This window comes from Malaya genurostris, chromosome 1 (genome assembly GCF_030247185.1).
Source record: "Malaya genurostris strain Urasoe2022 chromosome 1, Malgen_1.1, whole genome shotgun sequence".
Lineage (NCBI taxonomy): Eukaryota > Metazoa > Arthropoda > Insecta > Diptera > Culicidae > Malaya > Malaya genurostris.
The window spans coordinates 141,952,368-141,973,227 of record NC_080570.1 but is presented as its reverse complement, the minus strand read 5'-3'; the positions used below and the strand labels follow the sequence as shown (position 1 = coordinate 141,973,227).

Here is a 20,860-nt window from a genome sequence, read left to right as displayed (position 1 = left end):
ACAATTGACATGACATGTTGAATGAGACGCCGTGCGATGGCGTTGCTGAACTGAAGATTGAGATCGCTCCAAGCTGACAGGGTCTGACGATAACTACCTTCGGTGATTCGGTATTCGAAAGAATTCAGCAAATTCAGCAGCTAAAAGTTCTATATGGAAGATCTATAATAGAACAGAAACTGGAACAAACGTATCCCCAGCAAGCCGTTCTAGATTTATTTATTCCACCAGTTATTCTGTCAACTTTAAAACATGCATACGATGCCGTTTTATTTTTGTATATTTGAAACACGAGTAAAACACTGCTGGGGCTGCCAGTTTTTCTTGTTATTAAATCCAGATTTAAATTTTGTAACTGACATAAATTATGCATCTTGAACTAGAACACTACTGCCCTAAGGGCATGTTCAGAAGTGTTTTGGTTCTAGATGCATAATTTATGTCAGTTTTAAAATTTAAATCTAGAAATTATAACAAAATAAACTGGCATCCCCAGTAGCGTTTTATCTGTGTTTCAAATATAGAAAAAATAGAATGGCAGCGTATACCAGTTTTAAATTTGACAGTAGAACTGTTCGAATAAATAAAACTAAAACGGCTTGCTGGGGATACGTTTGTTTATGTTTTAGTTATATTATAAGGAGTGTATCGAAAATAAGCTATCCGCATACATTTGTGTTGTACGCATGTATTTGTGATGGTTTTTTATGCTCAGATCACAGCATGCTGTGCGTTTGGCGGTCGGCTTTCGTTTGTTTACTTGTTTGTGCGGTTAAAATTCTGCGTTTTCAAAATTACGCGTATTGAAAAGGAAATGAAAATTAAGGTTCTGGACACATTGCTAAGTGAGAAGGGTATTACTATGCGAAAATTGGCGAAGCGGTTTGTAATTCATCATGCTAGTGTTAAAACCATCATTAATAAGTTTGGGGAACACTATTCTTTAAATGAGCTACCAGGAAGAGACAGAAAACGCGGTTCTTCCAACCCGAAACTAGACCAGAAAGTGGTATCTCTAATCATGAAGAATAAATCAATGTCAATATGTGATTTGGCCAAAAAAGCACGAACGAGTGTCGGAATGATCCAGCGTTTCAAGAGGCAAAATCACCTGAAGGCCTACCAGAAGCAGAAAATCTTGAACCAAAGTGTAGACCAGAAGAAGCGAGCAGCAACAAGGGCCCGGAAATTGAATTCGCGTCTTTTGCAGTGTCCGGATACATGCGTTTTGATGGACGATGAGACTTATGTAAAGGAGAACTCAAAAACCCTTCCAGGTCCACAATACTTCACCGTCGTCGTTGCGGAGGATGTGAGCGATGCGGACAGGTCGATTCAAGTGGAGGAATTTGGTCGAAAGGTACTGGTATTGCAAGCAATATGTTCCTGTGGTTTGAAGTCAACCATTTTTTACACAACCGGAACTATAAATGCAGTAATCTATCGATCTGAGTGTGCCCAGAAGAGATTGCTGCCTTTATATAAGAAGCATAGTACACCTCCACTGTTTTGGCCGGACTTAGCGTCGGCTCACTATGCCAAAATCACTCTCAATGGGCTTGCAGAAATGGGTATAAATTTCGTTGAGAAAAATATCAATCCACCAAATTGCCCTCAGCTTCGACCCATTCAAGAAGACTGGTAAGGCAGCTGCGAAGATGCAGTAGATCAAAAAAATTTGGGCTCAAGCGTCCAAAAAATGCGATGAAACACTTGTTCGGAACTTGATTAAGAGCTTTCGATCCAAAGTTCGGAAATTCGTGAAGTAATAACTTAAATTTCATCCGTTTTTCATTTTGCTCAAGTTTAACGTCTTACAATAAAGGATCAATTTTTAGTTTGAATAAAATATCGTTTTTCATCATAGTTTGAAAGAAAAATTTGTGGATAGCTTATTTTCGATACACTCCTTAGACCACCCACATAAATCTTGCAACTGCTGAATTTGCTCTAAGGTCATAAAGGAGGTGTCAGGAGCATCAATCTATCCGTTGAGCAACTTAGCAATTATAAAGCTTTTCTACGTCGCTGTTACGAGTCGATTCCCAACGATTGGCATATATCCGAATATGGTGGCAAGTTTACTGGATCTTTCCACGGCAAATTTCATAATGCCAAACGAACAAATCGTTTCTACGAGCGTTCAATTCTAAGGCTCCACGATACTTGAGGCGGACTTCAGATTACCGACGCGTGTTCGAGAATTGGGCGGATGTTTGTAGAGCTACGGATAATAGATGCATTATATTGTGTTCTTTTTTCACGAACGCTGCGGCCGAGTTTATTGTGCTGAGAAAATTCCCGATCGTAAATAATTGTAAGTAATGAGCTTACGTAATCAACAATAATTTGTAGTTATTGGTAGTCTCGCGTCTCGCTTTTACACTAATTCTATCTTTTTCTGATGACCATCGGAAATATTTTGTCAGAAAATAACAGCGTAATGCCAAGCGAAAATGTACACGCTTAAAAATAGTTACTCAAAAATGAGTAAGATCTCACTCATCTACAGAAAAAGTGGAACAACTCTAATTTAGAGTAACTCCGAACTTACTCGAATTTGAGTTCTTCCACTGGAAACGATGTTTGGGTAAAATCTACTCATTTACTGAGTAATACTTTATTTGTACATGTGCCCAAAAATAGAGTAACTATGACTCAAATTTTGAGTGAAATTTTATTTCCCATATACCAAATTTGCAAAAAAATTGCTCCTTTTCTGAGTGTATTGTATTAAAATATTAAGTAATTGAACTGAATACTATATCAAGTGGTGGTTGCTTGGAGTAGAGTGTCAATCGCAAATTAACATACATGTCAGTTATGCTCAGGCACCAATCGTACACTTATTCCTCAGAAATGACATTTGAGCATATTCGGTTTCATTCTAAAGCACAACACGGAGTTTATCATTCCGGTTTTTGCAGACACAACACCGTTTGTGTTGAGCGACTCACCCTCGAAATACGCGATCTCACTAACAAAAAATACAACCTGTTGCTACAAATGGTTAATACAACTTTTAGACTGATCTTGCGAATAGTAACAAAAAAAAACGAGTTCTTGCGTTAAACTCAAATTTAGAGTAGGAGTTACTCAATATCATAGATGATAACTACTCAATGTTTGACGTTTCCATGTATCATTTGAAAATGAGTAACAAGTACTCAAACTTTGAGTAACTTGTCAACTGTCCAGCCGAATTTCGGCAAAACGCTTACACATATTTCAGAATTTCGGCAAACGCATTTTCTGATTTCGGGACATTTGTTAATCACCGATGAGCTCAGCACAAGATTTTTCCAGATCGCGACAAAAAGATGTAATTTGCCGAAAAAATCAGCAATTTATTCACTTCACCGTGCTCAAGAATTGGGTTCAAATGTGCAGTTTTAACAACAATTGATCTACTCATAAATCATTAAACGGAATATGATCGAGAATTCCTGAATATAGTTGATATTTGTTAGTATAAAAATATTTCATATAGTTCCATTCGTATAGGGTAACAGAGGTATTTTGGCCACTTCATATATTTTGGCCCACCTAACAAACTTTATGGATTTAATCGATGATAAGTATCCCATGTTACATTAATTTGGAGCTAATCACATCAAATTACCTATTGCGGAAGGAGTTTTCAAAGATATTACAACATTTGGTGGATTTTTTTACAAAGTGGGTCAAAATAAAATCAATCCTAAAGTGGGCCAAAATACCTCTGTTACCCTACCCGTCAGTTCGGTTATGTCACTGTTATTGTCCACCCATCTTTTTCTTGCGTTCCGATGATGGCCAACAGATGAATTCCAGGAATAACTGGAATCTTTCGGCTGAATCCATTTTGGAATCGGTTCCGCTAGATTCGATTCACGAGAAATAACACTTCAAGCGGATCGGATTCGCTGAGTTCATTGAATGCGTCATTTTTTTTTTTGATTCGATGATCGCAAAGTGATGCGTCAATTGAAGTTGCCAGCATATTCAAATCCTCACGTTCCAAACAGAAAGCGAGAGTCCGTGCCGGTTTGCTTGAATTGAAACAATCTCGGCGGAAAACGAAAGTCCCTTCACCGGTTGTAAATTATCACAAATGGAACCATTATATGTAAATGTTCTTCGCTGATTGATTGTAATAGCAAAATTTTCCCCATTTTTCATAATCGATTTTTTTTTTCGTTTCGTAGCTGTCTCGATGCCATCAGCGACGATGCATTTAAATGCATTTTTTTTTCCTGATTCGTCTCAATCGCATTCGTCAGCTGCCAAAGGCAATCGGAATCGAATGTGAGAAAGCGTATCAAAATTCAAGCCAACAAAACAAAAAAAAACAAGCTTAAGGGCGATGTACACTCCTCGTGTTGGTTTGCCGAGGAAAGAATGAATGCGTGAGCTAATGTGTTTACTTGCTGCAACGGTTCACAGAGAGATGGGCGTTCGGGTGGAAAATATATTTATCATATATGCACATTGACGCGAGTGTTTCCAACCTTCTGATACGGCCATAGACGGCCATTGAACCTGATGGTGCACTTTGAACAATCATAGAAAAATGTTTACGAACAACCCTAGCAGGCGCAGTCGAACTGTCAAAATCAGGGTTGGTTTGTAACGAAAAATATTCAAATCTGTCACTTTTAAATAAAAGGTACTGATTCGTCTTTTCACCTATCTGTGCTCGCAAAGGGACCGGTAATTTCTAGCACCAAGTTAAAGAGGCCTCATCTATCAATATGTATATACAAGAGTACCATCGTTGATTCGATTGTTTATGCGAAATGATTTTCTAATACGCGTTACTTCAATTAATTTTGTTTCAACAGCACCCCCGCCCGCGTAATTTTCCTTTTCACAACATTAATTAGCGTTTCAGGCAGAACCTATCGGAAGCAGATCGAGCCGAAGTGCCAAGCCGAGATCGACGGCCGGAGATTTCTCGACACATCAAAGTCCAAGTCTGGTCTGGCACTTTAAGGTGAATTGCGCGCGCTTGCCATCCATCACGATGTATTCTTTATTCGCATCGGAGATCGAAAGTACGCATCCCGGCGTGAGCCGCATGAGAAAAGTTGGTGTTCCGCCTAAACCGGATCAGTTAGTAATCACTGTTTAGTAACTATAGTCATTACATGCCCCGCTTGTTGATAAATTACTGCTTTCGAAATGGGTAAAAAAAAATGTAATGCTTTGCGTCAGTCGCAATCAGTGGTTCCATTAAACATTGGGAAAAGAGAGGTTACAGAAAAAAGAACGGACTTCAAACCATGAAAAGGCTTGTCAATTTTAGATTACACCGATTGTCATGTCAATGAGGAGGAAAGTGACATCAAAGTAGGCGTCGTGAAGCTATCACATCGTGCTCGAAACTTCTCAGTCAACTTGTTTGGAATTTGATTCGGAATTCTGTGATTTCGCGGTGCTCAGTTAACCCACTTGACAGTGACATTACAAATGTCATTGAAATTTCGCTCATTTTATGAATGTCTGACTATGTGCGACTTATGCCATTTCATTACACTCCAGCTAGAGGAATGGATGATGTCGACTAAGGTAGGCCGTTTTGTTAATTTCCAATGAATTCAAACAGTTTATGCCAGAATTCTGTTCATTTAGCAAAGTCTTGGCATTACATTCCTTCCGTGGAATTTGGCCTTTCTGTTTCAACAGACTTCGCAGCCGAATCTTAGTGTACAGAATCATTGCATGGCTAGTACTATGGATTCTACTGACACTAAGAATCCTTCCAGGTCGGGGCTCGAACATACGACAGCTGGCTTGTAAGACCAGCGTCCTATGCATTGAACCGCCAACCCGGGAATTTTATTTCTGTTTGTTCTGTTTATTCTAGCATTAGCATTAGCATTAGAGACCGCCCGTGTGTTACTACTCCGTTATTGATCTGGACCAATTGAGATTGCAAAATGATTTTTTGAAGTAACATGTTTGGGAATAACACATTGGTTCACACTGTGCAAACTGTATTGAACCATGCATGCTGATCAATACCGACGCCGGCCACGTCCGAATGCAGATCTACTTGGGAGGGAAAGGATTGTTAGTTCGATGCATGTTGCTACTAAGAACCGAGGAATCCTCTGCATTCCCACATGCATCACAGGAGAGGATACTTTGTTAGTAAATGTTTTAATAATGTTATCATGTGTTTATTGCTCTGGGTAGCCGGCTACCAAGAATGTTTTAAAGTATTATCGTTTTATGTGTTACTTTGTGCTGGCAATATAATGCACGAAACAGTCAATCTCCGAAATTGACAAAACTCCGGACAGCCGGCTGTCGAGTATGCAGTCACTCGTTTATGCATCTACCTTTCGCGTTTTTTTAGTCATGCAAAAAAACACATTCGGATTGATAAAAAAAAAGGTATCATCTCACTGCTATGTGGATTAAGCACGTTTTTATAAATGAAACTACGTGATACAAAATAAACGAGCGAATAGGATTTAGACAAAAAAGTTGATTCATTGCATTGAAATATTCTAAACAGTTATTATAAAATCATTTTAAATCACCAAAAAAAGGTCAACAGATTTCACACGTGTCTTGATTCTTTATTATTTCCGCTTTATTATTTTAATTATTTATTAAAATTATTAATTGGTTATATTAGTTGATCTGGGCAGCCGGCTACCGAGAAAAATATTAATTTACTGTTTGAAATATTAATATCAAGTGTTTTTTACTATGTATTCAATATACCGATACATGTCATCTCTGTTATTAACTTTGTAATATAAACGGATTTGCGCAATGGTTAATTTTTATCATTCATTTTATAATCCTGAAAGACAGTCAATAACATGGAAGAAGAAATCATTCCTAATAAAACTTTTCTAAGAAGCTATACGGAAATTGATAGGTTGAATAAAGAGATGATTTAGTAAAATAGAGTAATTAGAAGTAAAACATTGAAAATATCTGATAACTGAAAGGAAAAAGAAACTCCTGCAATTGTCGCCTTTTACGACATGGAAGCAGGAACCCAGTGGATCTATTCTTGGTTCATTTTTTTTCCGCCGGATTCCACACGGCATCTAGGCTGGTACAGTACGGAGAGAGCCAATAGGTACTATCAATCTCCTAGTGGACCCCAGCCCCTATTTCTGTTTGTTCTGTTTATTCTGTTTATTTACTAGTTCTATATATTCGAAGAACTTGAAGATTTAATTTTATATATTCAGTTGCATGAAAATTTTATTTCGAAATCGACTTAAAATCAGCACGAAAACGAGCAAACAGCGATGCCAGATAGTAGTAAAATTGGCAATTTTTTTTCTCTGAAGCTCCCGTGGCGAAAAGCTTTTTATTTTAGCTCGACACACAAAACTAGTTCCCGTAGTTCTCCGTTGAGAAGCTCACGTTTCCGTTAATTTCCGTAGAAAAAATCCAATTTCCGTAGATTTTGTCTACGGATCCGTAGGTCTGTAGGAAATCTTCGGATCCGAAAATCTACGTAGATTTCCGGTGACGGAACCTCAAAACAACCTAATTTTAAGTACATTCCACCCAATTTGGGGGTTCCGTTCAATAACCTAATTTTTGGTACACGCAGAAAAATGGAGCTTATTTGAAAGAACAAAACAATTAGTAGATTTTTAAATTTGATTTTTGTTCATTTCTATCTATATTTCTATGATTGTTTCAAACCAATTTCCCCCTGCAACACCAACAATAATCTCTGTTTGATATGAATTAACATTTTGGTCTAACCCAACGGAAAAAATTGCTGTTCCAGCTGATTTTATTGTTGAAATAAACTACCAATTTTTTGCTTATCAACAAAAGTTGAGTTGATTTTATTGGCAAAATCTTTGTTGATTTTATTCTAATTGATCTTTATGTAAATAAAAAATTTGATTCCTTTCATCTATGGTCTAATTTGTATAATGATACAACACAGTTTATTGTTGAAAAGAACCGTGTCAGCTATATTTCTTATAAACCAGCGAAACTTTTTCAACTGTGAATAAACAAAATAGTTTGTTTGTGTTTCAAAAAGTGAAATTTCGTCTGCTCATTTCTCTTTCCTGGAACATTTCAACAATCCAAGCGTAAGTATAAGATTGATAATCAGTAATATTAGAAACCTCATATTATTACATAACACGTTTTCTTTACAAAAAATTGTTTCAGGATATCTCTATTTTAATCGATCTGCGAGGGCATCGCGCCATGATTGTGGTTTGGAAATAATTGTAATTTCTGAAAACAACGTTTTAATTCTCTAATTCAACTAAAAAATTAGTTGAATGGAAATGAAGTGTGCCTTAGCTAAAAAATGACAGCACGTTGAATTGATGAATTCAACTAAAAAAATAGCTATTTCAATAAATATTTTATTATTATTAAGAGAATCAGAAATAAAAAATCTAAATTAGCAAAAGTAAGATTTTTTTAGTTGTCTCAAAAAATAACTAACTAAAATCAGAAAATCAACTAATTTTTTCGCCAAAATGCTGATTTCGGTCTTTCCGTGTAAGAATAAAATGATATCGTTCTAACTAATTTACACAGAAATATTTGATGCTACTTTTTTTCGGTTTATATTAGTTCCAAAATTCATAAATAACAATTATATTTCATTTTAAAATTAACCCTTATGCACTCGAATGGGTACCCGGGTACCTTTTCGAATTTCAAAATAAGAAATTTCTGAGTTAGGTTTAAACTAAGATTCTGCAATTCGGTCAATTCCAAGAACTAGTTGGACCATAACTTCTCATGCTTTGACTTTTCATTTTACAGTAAGGGGGGTCGAATGGGGGGGCTCAAATTTTTTTTATTACGTAAACACCCGAATGGGTACCCGGGTACCCACAAATAAAAATGCTTGTAACTAAGGCAAATTCCATCCGATTTGAATTTTTTCAGTACGGGTAAATTCAGAAATTTATCCACTTTTCGATGGCCGTGTATATTGCTGTAGTAGGTTCTTCTGGTTCCCGTTAATCCGGATTTCCGTAGAATGTTCCGACACTTGTGTTTTCCACCATATAAATATATAATAAATATAAATGCCTCGATGTCGGAACTCATTTAGGATATCCGGGTTCCTGGGAACCAGGAGCACCATGTCCATCTTTATGGGTACCAATCCCAAAGAGCTTAAGTTCCTGAATCCAACAGTGCTAAAATTACTTCAATCGGTTGAAAAATGCTCAACTTACAGCGATTTAAAAAAATGGGTACCCGGGTACCCATTCGGGTGGTTAAAGGTGTTTTTTTTTTTCGAGTGCACAACGGTTAAAGACATTTAGCCGTTTTGTCATTGCCGTTGCTAGACGATTGAATTATTCACATGCCACAATCAAGCCCTGGTTTTTAAATTTTTATAGCATCTAAACATTCGGTGCTCCATCAGTCCGGTCTCTATCTTATCCTGCATCTAATATTTTTTGTTAAAAGAATGCGTTATGTAATGTTATGCAATTTTCTAAAAAATTGTCGTGAATACGACTTGCTTTACTATGGGGTGCCTTTTCAAAATTTACCCTCTGAGAGAGTGATAAGTTTTTGATCGTGAATATCTCTTGTTGTATCTAACGAATCAACATAATTTTTGGTACATGCCATCGGAAATATGATCACAATTTTTTTATAAAATTTTCAGTTGTGTGACATAATATCAAATAGTTCAAAATTAAACTTTTCTGAAATGATTGGTATAAACGAGTATCAAAGAGGATAATTTGACCCATGTCAACACCAGCCAATCAGAATGCGTTCTGAGGAAGAAAACAAAATATCTGCTGCTGTACGACAAATCGTTCGAGAAAATGTTCCGAACAGTGTTTAATATCGTAGTGAGTTCCACAATTTGGTCCTTCTGAAAGGGAGGAATGAATCCCATACAGCAGCCTGATAGTTTCTTTTAATGAAATGCAAATCCGAAATGAAATAATCGAAATTAAAATTCTATATGCTGTTGTTTTTATAGCCGTTAGGACCGCCCATAAGTGAAAAAGCTACAGACGAAATCACGTAAAAAGAAACCTTTTAACAAAAATTGGATCAGTTTGGATTCTATCGCCACTGCGAGCAGATGTATTTTGTGTCGTTTGCAAAGCTAATTTCGCTTTCAACAAGAACGATTACGTCACAGCTGCCAGTCATTTGCATTGGTGAAAAAACAACGGTGGAGAGCATTACACAAAATCAGCCGTTCTAATGGCTCTAAAAGTTTTTTAAAGATCTATTAGGATTTGTTGTTCGCAAATCGAAGGTAAATCAAAGGTTAAGAATAAAGACATGTACGTGCTTATATTTTTTAAAAATGTGGTTCGTTCCTGGTACCTTTTGAAATGACCGCACTCACCGCTTGGTGGAGCGCGAGATTAATTGCATCCATATCATTTCAACCAAAGTGTGCCATAAAATTTCAATATATACAAATGAGCTACCGAATCGAAAGGGTTCTCACGGTTTGACATTTGCATTATGAATGTATGATGGGAACTCAGCAGTGCAACCAATTTACCACCATTGGTGCCAGTTTCACGGAGAACCGTAGATGTGCGCCAAAAAAAGATCGTGACTGTCATGTCTGGAAATTCGTTTGTGGTACGTGCACTTTTTATGAATTTGAGTGATGTGTCACTCAATTTTGAGTTATGTTCAATGAGGGTGTAGGGCGTATAAGCAAGTGACAGGTTCTCTTTGTGTACATTCTCTTCTATTAATTACCAAGCGGTTTCCACGTTTATCACTCAACTCTTTGCATGGAATGATACCCGAAACTTTCGACTTTCAAACAGAGTAGTGAAATCAAAGAAAATCTTTTAACCACATCTCAATAATGGAAAGAGAGAGTGGTTAAAGAGAAATTGTCGCTTGCTCATACGCCCTAATGACAAATCAACCGAGATTTAAGAGCAAAACATTCGACTGATGAATTAGTGTTTGCGATGCAGATGAAATTTCGGCAGTTAGGCATGGAAGGAAACTCAAAGGCATGATTTAGTTCAATACACAGGTGTTGAGGCATTATCTTTTATTGTTGAGTGCAACCTTACAAAATGAGGCTATACTATTATTCGAAATGTAGCAAAAATGAAACACGTCAATATGTATCCTTCTTATGTTCAAATCATGTCAGAAAAAAAGTTTAAAAAAATCATACCTCCACTAGATTAGTTGAAGCTGATAGTTATAAGCTAGCTCATTTAGCAGATGATGATGATGATGATGAGCAAAAATTGGAGATGGCGATGGATTCAAAATTAACGGAACTATTTTTATGATCTTCATTGTCCCAATAGTAGCAGCGAGTAACGGAAAGGTATTGTTTCAAAACCCATACATTCGGATACAATTTGTGAAAGAATCCTTCGAAATTTTAATTCACGAGAGAAATTAATATTATTAATGTCGCATTTTACGTAACGTTCGGACGCGGTTTTACGTTAAACACGTTTCTTACTTCAATGTAGATAAAATACCGAACGAACTTTATTCTTTGGTGGCCTGGTCGAGAATGTTTTACACGTTTCGAAGGGAAGCAGCGATGCCAGATAGTAGTAGTGTCATTTCCGTAGATTGAAATTTTTCTCGGAAGCGCTCACGGTGAAAAGCTGTTTTTTTTTTGCTCGCCAGACAAAACTTATTTCCGTAGTTCGCCGTTGATAAATTTAAATATCCGTAGAAAAAAATCAATTCCCGTAAATTTTGTCAACGGATCCGTAGATCAACGGAGATTTCCGTACATCTGACATCGCTAAAGGGAAGTGGTCACTGGCTCTTGTTCGAGAAGTTTCCCCGATACACTCTAACGTTACATTAATAAAGTGACAGTGAATGCAAATTTTTTTCGAGGGGTAAAACTCTACTGAGGGTAGGATTTTGAACGATGCTACATCAACAGATCGGAAATTTAAAACCAACAATTGTTTTTTTTAATCAAGACACACCATTTTTCACTACAGAATGGTGATAACAATGGTTGACGGTAAAACTAATACTAATACGTCACAAAAATGTTACGTTTGTCAAGCTACTCCAAAAAGTAAAAATCGTACTGTGAATACATTTCAGTTCGGTTTGTCAACATTACACGCATGTAACAGTTCGGCTGAAAAGTTCGTATCGTTTAATAGAAACACACATTTTTTTTGCCAAAATTCGTTTTTATTATTCAACATAATTGCCATCAGAGGCGATACAGCGATTATAGCGATCTTCCAACTTTTCGATACCATTTTTGTAGTACGATTGGTCCTTTGCCTCAAAATAGGCCTCAGTTTCAGCGATTACCTCTTCATTGCTCCTAAATTGTTTACCAGCGAGCATTCTCTTGTGGTCTGAGAACAGGAAAAAGTCACTGGGGGCCAAATCTGGAGAATACGGTGGATGAGGGAGCAATTCGAAGCCCAATTCGTTCAATTTCAGCATGGTTTTCATCGACTTGTGACACGGTGCATTGTCTTGATGAAACAAAACTTTTTTATTCTTCAAATGATGCCGTTTTTTTGTAATTTCGTCCTTCAAACGCTATAATAACGCTATATAATAGTCACTGTTGATGGTTCTTCCCTTTTCAAGGTAGTCGATGAAAATTATACCATGCGAATCCCAAAATACAGACGCCATAACCTTACCGGTCGATTGTTGAGTCTTTCCACGCTTTGGGTTCGGTTCATCGCGTGCAGTCCACTCAGCTGACTGTCGATTGGATTCCGGAGTGAAGTGATGGAGCCATGTTTCGTCCATTGTTATATATCGACGAAAAAAAATCGGTTTTATTTCGATATAACAGCTCCAAACACTGCTCAGAATCATCAATTCGTTGTTGTTTTTGTTCGATTGTGAGCTCACGCGGCACCCATTTTTCACAAAAGCTTTCTCATATCCAAATATTCGTGAATAATATGTCCAACACGTTCCTTTGATGTCTTTAGGGTGTCAGCTATCTCGATCAACTTCACTTTACGGTCATTGAAAATCATTTTGTGGATTTTTTCACGTTTTCATCGGTAACAGCCTCTTTTGGACGTCCACTGCGTTCATCGTCTTCGGTGCTCATATGACCAGTAAGAAATTTTGCAAACCACTTACGAATTGTTGCTTCGCCCGGTGCAGAGTCTGGATAACACTCATCAAGCCATTTTTTGTTATCGACGGCACTTTTTTTTTATCAAAAAGTAGTGTTTCATCAACACACGAAATTCCTTTTTTTCCATTTTTTTCACAATAACAAAAGTAGCTTCACTCAAAATGCAATATCTCAAAAACTAATAATCAGACAGCTGTCAAATTTATACACGTATCTTTTGAAGGTTGGTACTAACTGAAAATGGTATGCCCTCTCATAGAAACGATACGAACTTTTCAGCCGATCTGTTATAAGATTCATGGAGTATTTCCTTCATTATGCAAATCGATTTAAATCATGGCAGGTGCGCGGAACAAATCGTCCAAAGTTTAAAGTAAGAAAATCTCAAATTGAACTTCTTTTTTAAAACCGATATGGGGCTTATAATCGAAAACACAACGCGCAGGCGATTCTGGTAACGTCGAACGATGGAAATTCGGCACGGAAATTTTTCTTCTTTGCTGAAACAAAAACAGCCGAGATAACCGGCATTGAAGTGAGTGTGCTCAAACGATTCTATAAGCAATTGGATCTGGACAAAAAATAAATTATCATAACTATTTATGCGACTCCTTTGGTGATCCGATCCCGTTGTAACAAGTCTGCGGAAACTGCCAAAAAAGCAATGAAATCTCTTTCACCAGGTGCAAAAACTTTGGTGAGTATCAACGACGATTGTGAACTTGTGAATTGTCCTTATGTACACGAATATATATTTGAAAACAAAAATAGATATAGTATTTTAAAACGCTCTACAATTTTAGGTATTTTTTCAAAATATTTCACTTTGTGGAACAAATTATCTTTCTGAAATAAACGTGAAAAAAGTTAGAATTAAAAAAGTGATTTTCGGGACCCTTTCAGTAAACCATCTGCATAAAAAATCAACGGATACAGCAAGCGAATCAGTTTCTTTGAAAAAGTTAGCAGAAATTACAATGTCTACAATATTGACGAAAACGAAAACTCTCTATCTGCCTCCAGTAAAAAGTTAATTTTGTTATCTTTCCACGCGTGCTGGAACATGGTCGCTGATTCTCATAAAGCCGCTTCAATTCCCCCAACAACTTTTGTCGAAGACAATTAAAAGAAAAAGTTTATGATAAAGCCGCAACATAATTAAACGCATGAAATCACAGTTTTGAACCACTATGCAATGTATCCATTGCCTTGAGAAAATACCCCGCACAAGCATTTTTTACCCACCCTGCACCGGTTTTCCATCGCGAGAGGCAGATCGCTAGCACGCCCGAGTATCCTGCAAAAGTAGGCAGGACAGCTACAAGGGGACGACCTGTGCCTCGAGGAAAAATTAATGCTTACGCAGCCGGATTTGCCGGTTGCAGTACGGAAGCTGAACCAAGCGTCAGCAAGGTTCGTAATTTTCCTTACTCATTAGTTTAAGGCACGAAGCGTTCACCGCGACCCGAACGGATGCCACCGGGATGGAACTGGGTGTACTAGCGATGGATGTGCTCAGTGAGTGACAACATTGGAAAATCTTTTGTTGATTCATTAAAACTGCTAAATAAAATGAAGTAAAGGTTTTTCTTATGAAGTATGCAATCATTTAGAAACTCTATTGTGTTGTTGTTCATATTAGTGCGTGTGTGTGAGTAAATAGGGTAAGTTTAGTGGACGTAAACTCGAGTGTTTCGCGCGCGTGTTCGTTTATACTGAGTTGTCAATCTGTCGGTTTATTTTAACTAACTATTGAGGTTTCTATGCCCGGTGAAAAATGAACGGTGGCCCTACTGAAAAATTGGTGGCCATCATGTTTCCTGATGAAAACAAAACAATATGTAAAGGCGATTCACACGCAGCATCAAGTGACTATCACCTGCATGGAACGATTACGGAACAACAACATTAATTGTAAGCAATTCATATGAAAGGACACTACGTTAAGTTCACGGAACATTTTAACGTCGGATACGTGAGCAGTATTCGTCTAAAAAAAGTACGAGTGTGTAATGTCAGAGACATAACTGGATGTCGTGAATACGAATAAAACTGACACACTTTCTTTATACTTCCGAATTCGAATTGGTAGTTGATCGATTGTGTGAATTGTGCAACTTTCGCCTTTTTCACTACTAGAATTTCAAACGAAGCGCCTAGACTAAATTACAGATTAGTTACATTAATCATTCTGAAACGCAATTAAATATAATGAAATAACTAGATAGTTCTTTACAATAAAAATGGGCCGTATAGAGTACAGTAAAGCAAAATTTCGCATAATTCTTTGAGAGTATTTTTATGGTTCTAAAAAGAACCGAATAGAATTGGAGAATAACGAATTGGACCTGAGTTCAAGAACTAAATTTAGAACAAAGAACAGAAGTTCTGCTTTCATTGACGACTGCTCCACCTGACGATTGAAGTCCAAATGAAAGCACGACCTAAACGTTTGAGGCTTTATACCACGCAAAAAGTCTGCTTTCATTGCCGACTACTCCACCTGACGACTGAAGTCCAAATAAGAGTTGCGACCTGAGCGTTTGAGGTTTTTAACCACGCAGTAGGTGCACTCTCCGAAGCTGCTGGTCCCACGACGTCTGCTTGCATCCAACGCACAAGAAGAAATGATCGAATTTCGACCACGGTTCCCCTTTTAAACGCAGTCAGTTGAAGATATGTGCCTGACTACCTCAAAATCGTCGTCCTTGCGCGAAAAAGCCAAGCAAAAGTAAAGAGTTTTCCGCGTTGTTTTCAAAATTTGAGAAAACTTAATATTTCAGTTGTTTGTGGTTATCTCACACTGTTCAAAATATTATCTTAAATTCCTGATCATATTTTTGATGAAATGGTGAAAGAATTATGTTGCTGCCTTTAATACATGTCGAGATATTCACGATTAAGTTCTGCCCATTCTTCCATATGGCTAATTTTGAAAAGGCACCCCATAGTAAAGTAAGTCGTATTCACGACAAAAATTAATAAAAATAATCTGGACATCGACGGAAGTTGATTGATCGTCTGAATCGTGTTTAGTGCATGCGTTTCCTGATGAAAACAAACCAATCTCATTCGCACTTGCGGTTGTAAGTGAGCTGTCAGAGAGCCTAATGGCCCTTATTACCGGCATCACTTCACGGTAAAAATGAAAAAAAAGTGAATGTAGGTTCTTATTACGGAAGTCGCTTCAGAGACAAAAGTAAGTACTTGGATGAACTTGATGTCATGATAAACATTACGCCACCAACATTTTGTTGAAAAAAGTAGTTTTTTCCTCCACAGTGATCACTTCACTATGTGTGATACTGGTAATAGGTGGAAATAAGTGAAGTGACATGTAAGTGAAGTGAATGTGAAAGTGGAAGTGAGATCGGTAATAGGGGGTAATATTTATTAAACTTACCACCAGGGTTGCCACATTTAAATCTGCATTTTTCAGACGAAAAATCTGTAAATCTGTATCGGGAGCTCAAAAACCTGTATTGAAAATCTGTATACAGAAGTGATAAGAAATCGAAGCACAACTGAATGAAAAAGTTTTTAGAACCCAAATTTAAAGAAACCAAAACTTTTCTTAGTCTGAATTTTATGATTTTGTAGTTGAAAAAACGCTGGAAGTTGTTTTTGCTTTGGAGCCTTTCGAAATAATGATTTGACGAAAAACTTTCAAAATACAATCTGAAAGTGAAACTTAATCTGATTGATCAATTGGTAATCTTTTTTCTTTACTACCTTACGTTATGGCCATCTTTTCATCTTATCAGAAGCAATTTTTGAAAGCATAAGCAATTTTTAATCCACGCTATCAAAAATCTGTACAAATCTGTACTTTTGCCAAAAATCTTTAATCTGCATATACATAATCTTGGTCACAAATTTATCTGAAAAATCTGTAAAATGCAGATTAATCTGTATATGTGGCAACCCTGGTCATACCGGTGAGTAGCTCCGAACCGATCAGCTCACTAAAATGAACCGATTCAATGTATCAGCTCATTTAGATTGAACTGAAGGTTAGTTTTGAGCGCCGTTTTTCTTTCATATGTATGATCGAAATCATTGATGTATAAAGAACAACGCCTTGCGAACTAACTTGTCTGCGAATCATTATTATGCCACATTTGTAGAATATCTGCAAAAGTGGCATCCCTGAATGCACCTTAGCCTACTGAGTGAGAGGTGAGATTTCTTATTGACTATGACTTATTCAATCTGTTAAAATGAAATGTATCGGAATGCAAAAATCGCGTTTTTGATCACATATTCAAAAACTAGACTGATTTTCGAAAAACCAAAAACACTTAAGTTTTCGAAATAAAATTTATCATAACTAAGTATTCTTAAAATTTTGAAATTTTGCTTTGCCGAGCCGTAATTGGTTTTGCCTATCTCTATAGAAAGATATTAGAATTGCTGAAAGAACCGACTTTAAAACGGAGCCTCGGAGACCCATAGTGTTATATACCATTCGACTCAGTTCGACGAGATAGGAAAATGTGTGTGTGTGCACTTTTCGAAGATATTAGAACGCGCTCAATTTTCTCAGAGATGGCTGAACCGATTTTAACAAACTTGGGCTCGTTTGAAAGCTACTGTCGAACCATTGATCAAGTTCGAAGATCAAATGGCTGTGACTTTTGGTTCCGGAGATATGATTGTATAAGTGACGTAACCGACAAAAAGCATTGTATTTGAACGCACTCAATTTTCTAATAGATGGCTGAACCGATTTTAACCAACTTGGGCTCATTTGAAAGCTACTGTCGTACCATTGATCAAGTTCGAAGATCAAATGGCTGTGACTTTTGGTTCCGGAGATATGATTGTATAAGTGACGTAACCGACAAAAAGCATTGTATTTGAACGCACTCAATTTTCTAATAGATGGCTGAACCGATTTTAACCAACTTGGGCTCATTTGAAAGCTACTGTCGTACCATTGATCAAGTTCGAAGATCAAATGACTGTAACTTTTGGTTCCGGAGATATGATTGAATAAGTGACGTAACCGACAAAAAGCATTTTATTTGAACGTGCTCAATTTTCTCAGAGATGGCTGAACCGATTTTAACAAACTTGGGCTCGTTTGAAAGCTACTATCGGACCATTGATCAAGTTCGAAGATCAAATGACTGTAACTTTTGGTTCCGGAGATATGATTGAATAAGTGACGTAACCGACAAAAAGCATTTTATTCGAACGTGCTCAATTTTCTCAGAGATGGCTGAACCGATTTTAACAAACTTGGGCTCGTTTGAAAGCTACTATTGGACCATTGATCAAGTTCGAAGATCAAATGGCTGTGACTTTTGGTTCCGAAGATATGATTGTATAAGTGACGTAACCGACAAAAAGCATTGTATTTGAACGCACTCAATTTTCTAAGAGATGGCTAAACCGATTTTAACAAACTTGGGCTCATTTGAAAGCTACTGTCGTACCATTGATCAAGTTCGAAGATCAAATGACTGTAACTTTTGGTTCCGGAGATATGATTGAATAAGTGACGTAACCGACAAAAAGCATTTTATTTGAACGTGCTCAATTTTCTCAGAGATGGCTGAACCGATTTTAACAAACTTGGGCTCGTTTGAAAGCTACTATCAGACCATTGATCAAGTTCGAAGATCAAATGACTGTAACTTTTGGTTCCGGAGATATGATTGAATAAGTGACGTAACCGACAAAAAGCATTTTATTTGAACGTGCTCAATTTTCTCAGAGATGGCTGAACCGATTTTAACAAACTTGGGCTCGTTTGAAAGCTACTATCGGACCATTGATCAAGTTCGAAGATCAAATGGCTGTGACTTTTGGTTCCGAAGATATGATTGAATAAGTGACGTAACCGACAAAAAGCATTTTATTCGAACGTGCTCAATTTTCTCAGAGATGGCTGAACCGATTTTAACAAACTTGGGCTCATTTGAAAGCTACTGTCGTACCATTGATCAAGTTCGAAGATCAAATGACTGTGACTTTTGGTTCCGGAGATATGATTGTATAAGTGACGTAACCGACAAAAAGCGTTGTATTTGAATGCGTTCAATTTTCTCAGAGTTGGCTCAACCGATTTTAACAAACTTGGGCTCGTTTGAAAGCTACTGTCGGGCCGTTGATCAAGTTCGAAGATCAAATGGTTGTGACTTTTGGTTCCGGAGATATGATTGAATAAGTGACGTAACCGACAAAAAGCATTTTATTCGAACGTGCTCAATTTTCTCAGAGATGGCTGAACCGATTTTAACAAACTTGGGCTCATTTGAAAGCTACTGTCGTACCATTGATCAAGTTCGAAGATCAAATGACTGTGACTTTTGGTTCCGGAGATATGATTGTATAAGTGACGTAACCGACAAAAAGCATTGTATTTGAACGCACTCAATTTTCTCAGAGATGGCTGAACCGATTTTAACAAACTTGGGCTCATTTGAAAGCTACTGTCGTACCATTGATCAAGTTCGAAGATCAAATGACTGTGACTTTTGGTTCCGAAGATATGATTGTATAAGTGACGTAACCGACAAAAAGCATTGTATTTGAACGCACTCAATTTTCTCAGAGATGGCTGAACCGATTTTAACAAACTTGGGCTCGTTTGAAAGCTACTATCGGACCATTGATCAAGTTCGAAGATCAAATGGCTGTGACTTTTGGTTCCGAAGATATGATTGTATAAGTGACGTAACCGACAAAAAGCATTGTATTTGAACGCACTCAATTTTCTAAGAGATGGCTGAACCGATTTTAACAAACTTGGGCTCATTTGAAAGCTACTGTCGTACCATTGATCAAGTTCGAAGATCAAATGGCTGTGACTTTTGGTTCCGGAGATATGATTGAATAAGTGACGTAACCGACAAAAAGCATTTTATTCGAACGTGCTCAATTTTCTCAGAGATGGCTGAACCGATTTTAACAAACTTGGGCTCATTTGAAAGCTACTGTCGTACCATTGATCAAGTTCGAAGATCAAATGGCTGTGACTTTTGGTTCCGGAGATATGATTGAATAAGTGACGTAACCGACAAAAAGCATTTTATTCGAACGTGCTCAATTTTCTCAGAGATGGCTGAACCGATTTTAACAAACTTGGGCTCATTTGAAAGCTACTGTCGTACCATTGATCAAGTTCGAAGATCAAATGGCTGTGACTTTTGGTTCCGGAGATATGATTGAATAAGTGACGTAACCGACAAAAAGCATTTTATTCGAACGTGCTCAATTTTCTCAGAGATGGCTGAACCGATTTTAACAAACTTGGGCTCATTTGAAAGCTACTGTCGTACCATTGATCAAGTTCGAAGATCAAATGACTGTGACTTTTGGTTCCGGAGATATGATTGTATAAGTGACGTAACCGACAAAAAGCGTTGTATTTGAATGCGTTCAATTTTCTCAGAGTTGGCTCAACCGATTTTAACAAACTTGGGCTCGTTTGAAAGCTACTGTCGGGCCGTTGATCAAGTTCGAAGATCAAATGGTTGTGACTTTTGGTTCCAGATGGTATATGTGACGTAACCGACAAAACACGTTGATTTTTACCGCTCTTATATATAAGGGTGCTAAAATTTTGGGATCACCTCTATTTTCGTTAAGTTCTAGTGCTCAAAAGGTTAAGCACCTCGAAAAAACCCTTCATGCAAAATTTGACCTAAATCGGACATGCTTAAGGGGTGCTGGCCGGTGGTAAAGGTTTGACAATTTTCGATCTTGAAAAAGCACCATAGAGGGGAGTACATGAAATTTCCAAAATCGAAAATATTTTTTGATGCCGAAACTCTTAAAACTGCA

The 20,860-nt window shown here is 37.3% G+C and overlaps 1 non-coding gene across 1 annotated transcript; it reads right to left on the bottom strand.

Moving 5' to 3' along the window:
* Positions 1-14,334: 14,334 nt before the first annotated feature.
* Positions 14,335-14,514, bottom strand: LOC131426780 (U12 minor spliceosomal RNA). The gene has a single exon (XR_009229197.1). It is a non-coding gene; the product is annotated as a U12 minor spliceosomal RNA (small nuclear RNA).
* Positions 14,515-20,860: the final 6,346 nt, after the last annotated feature.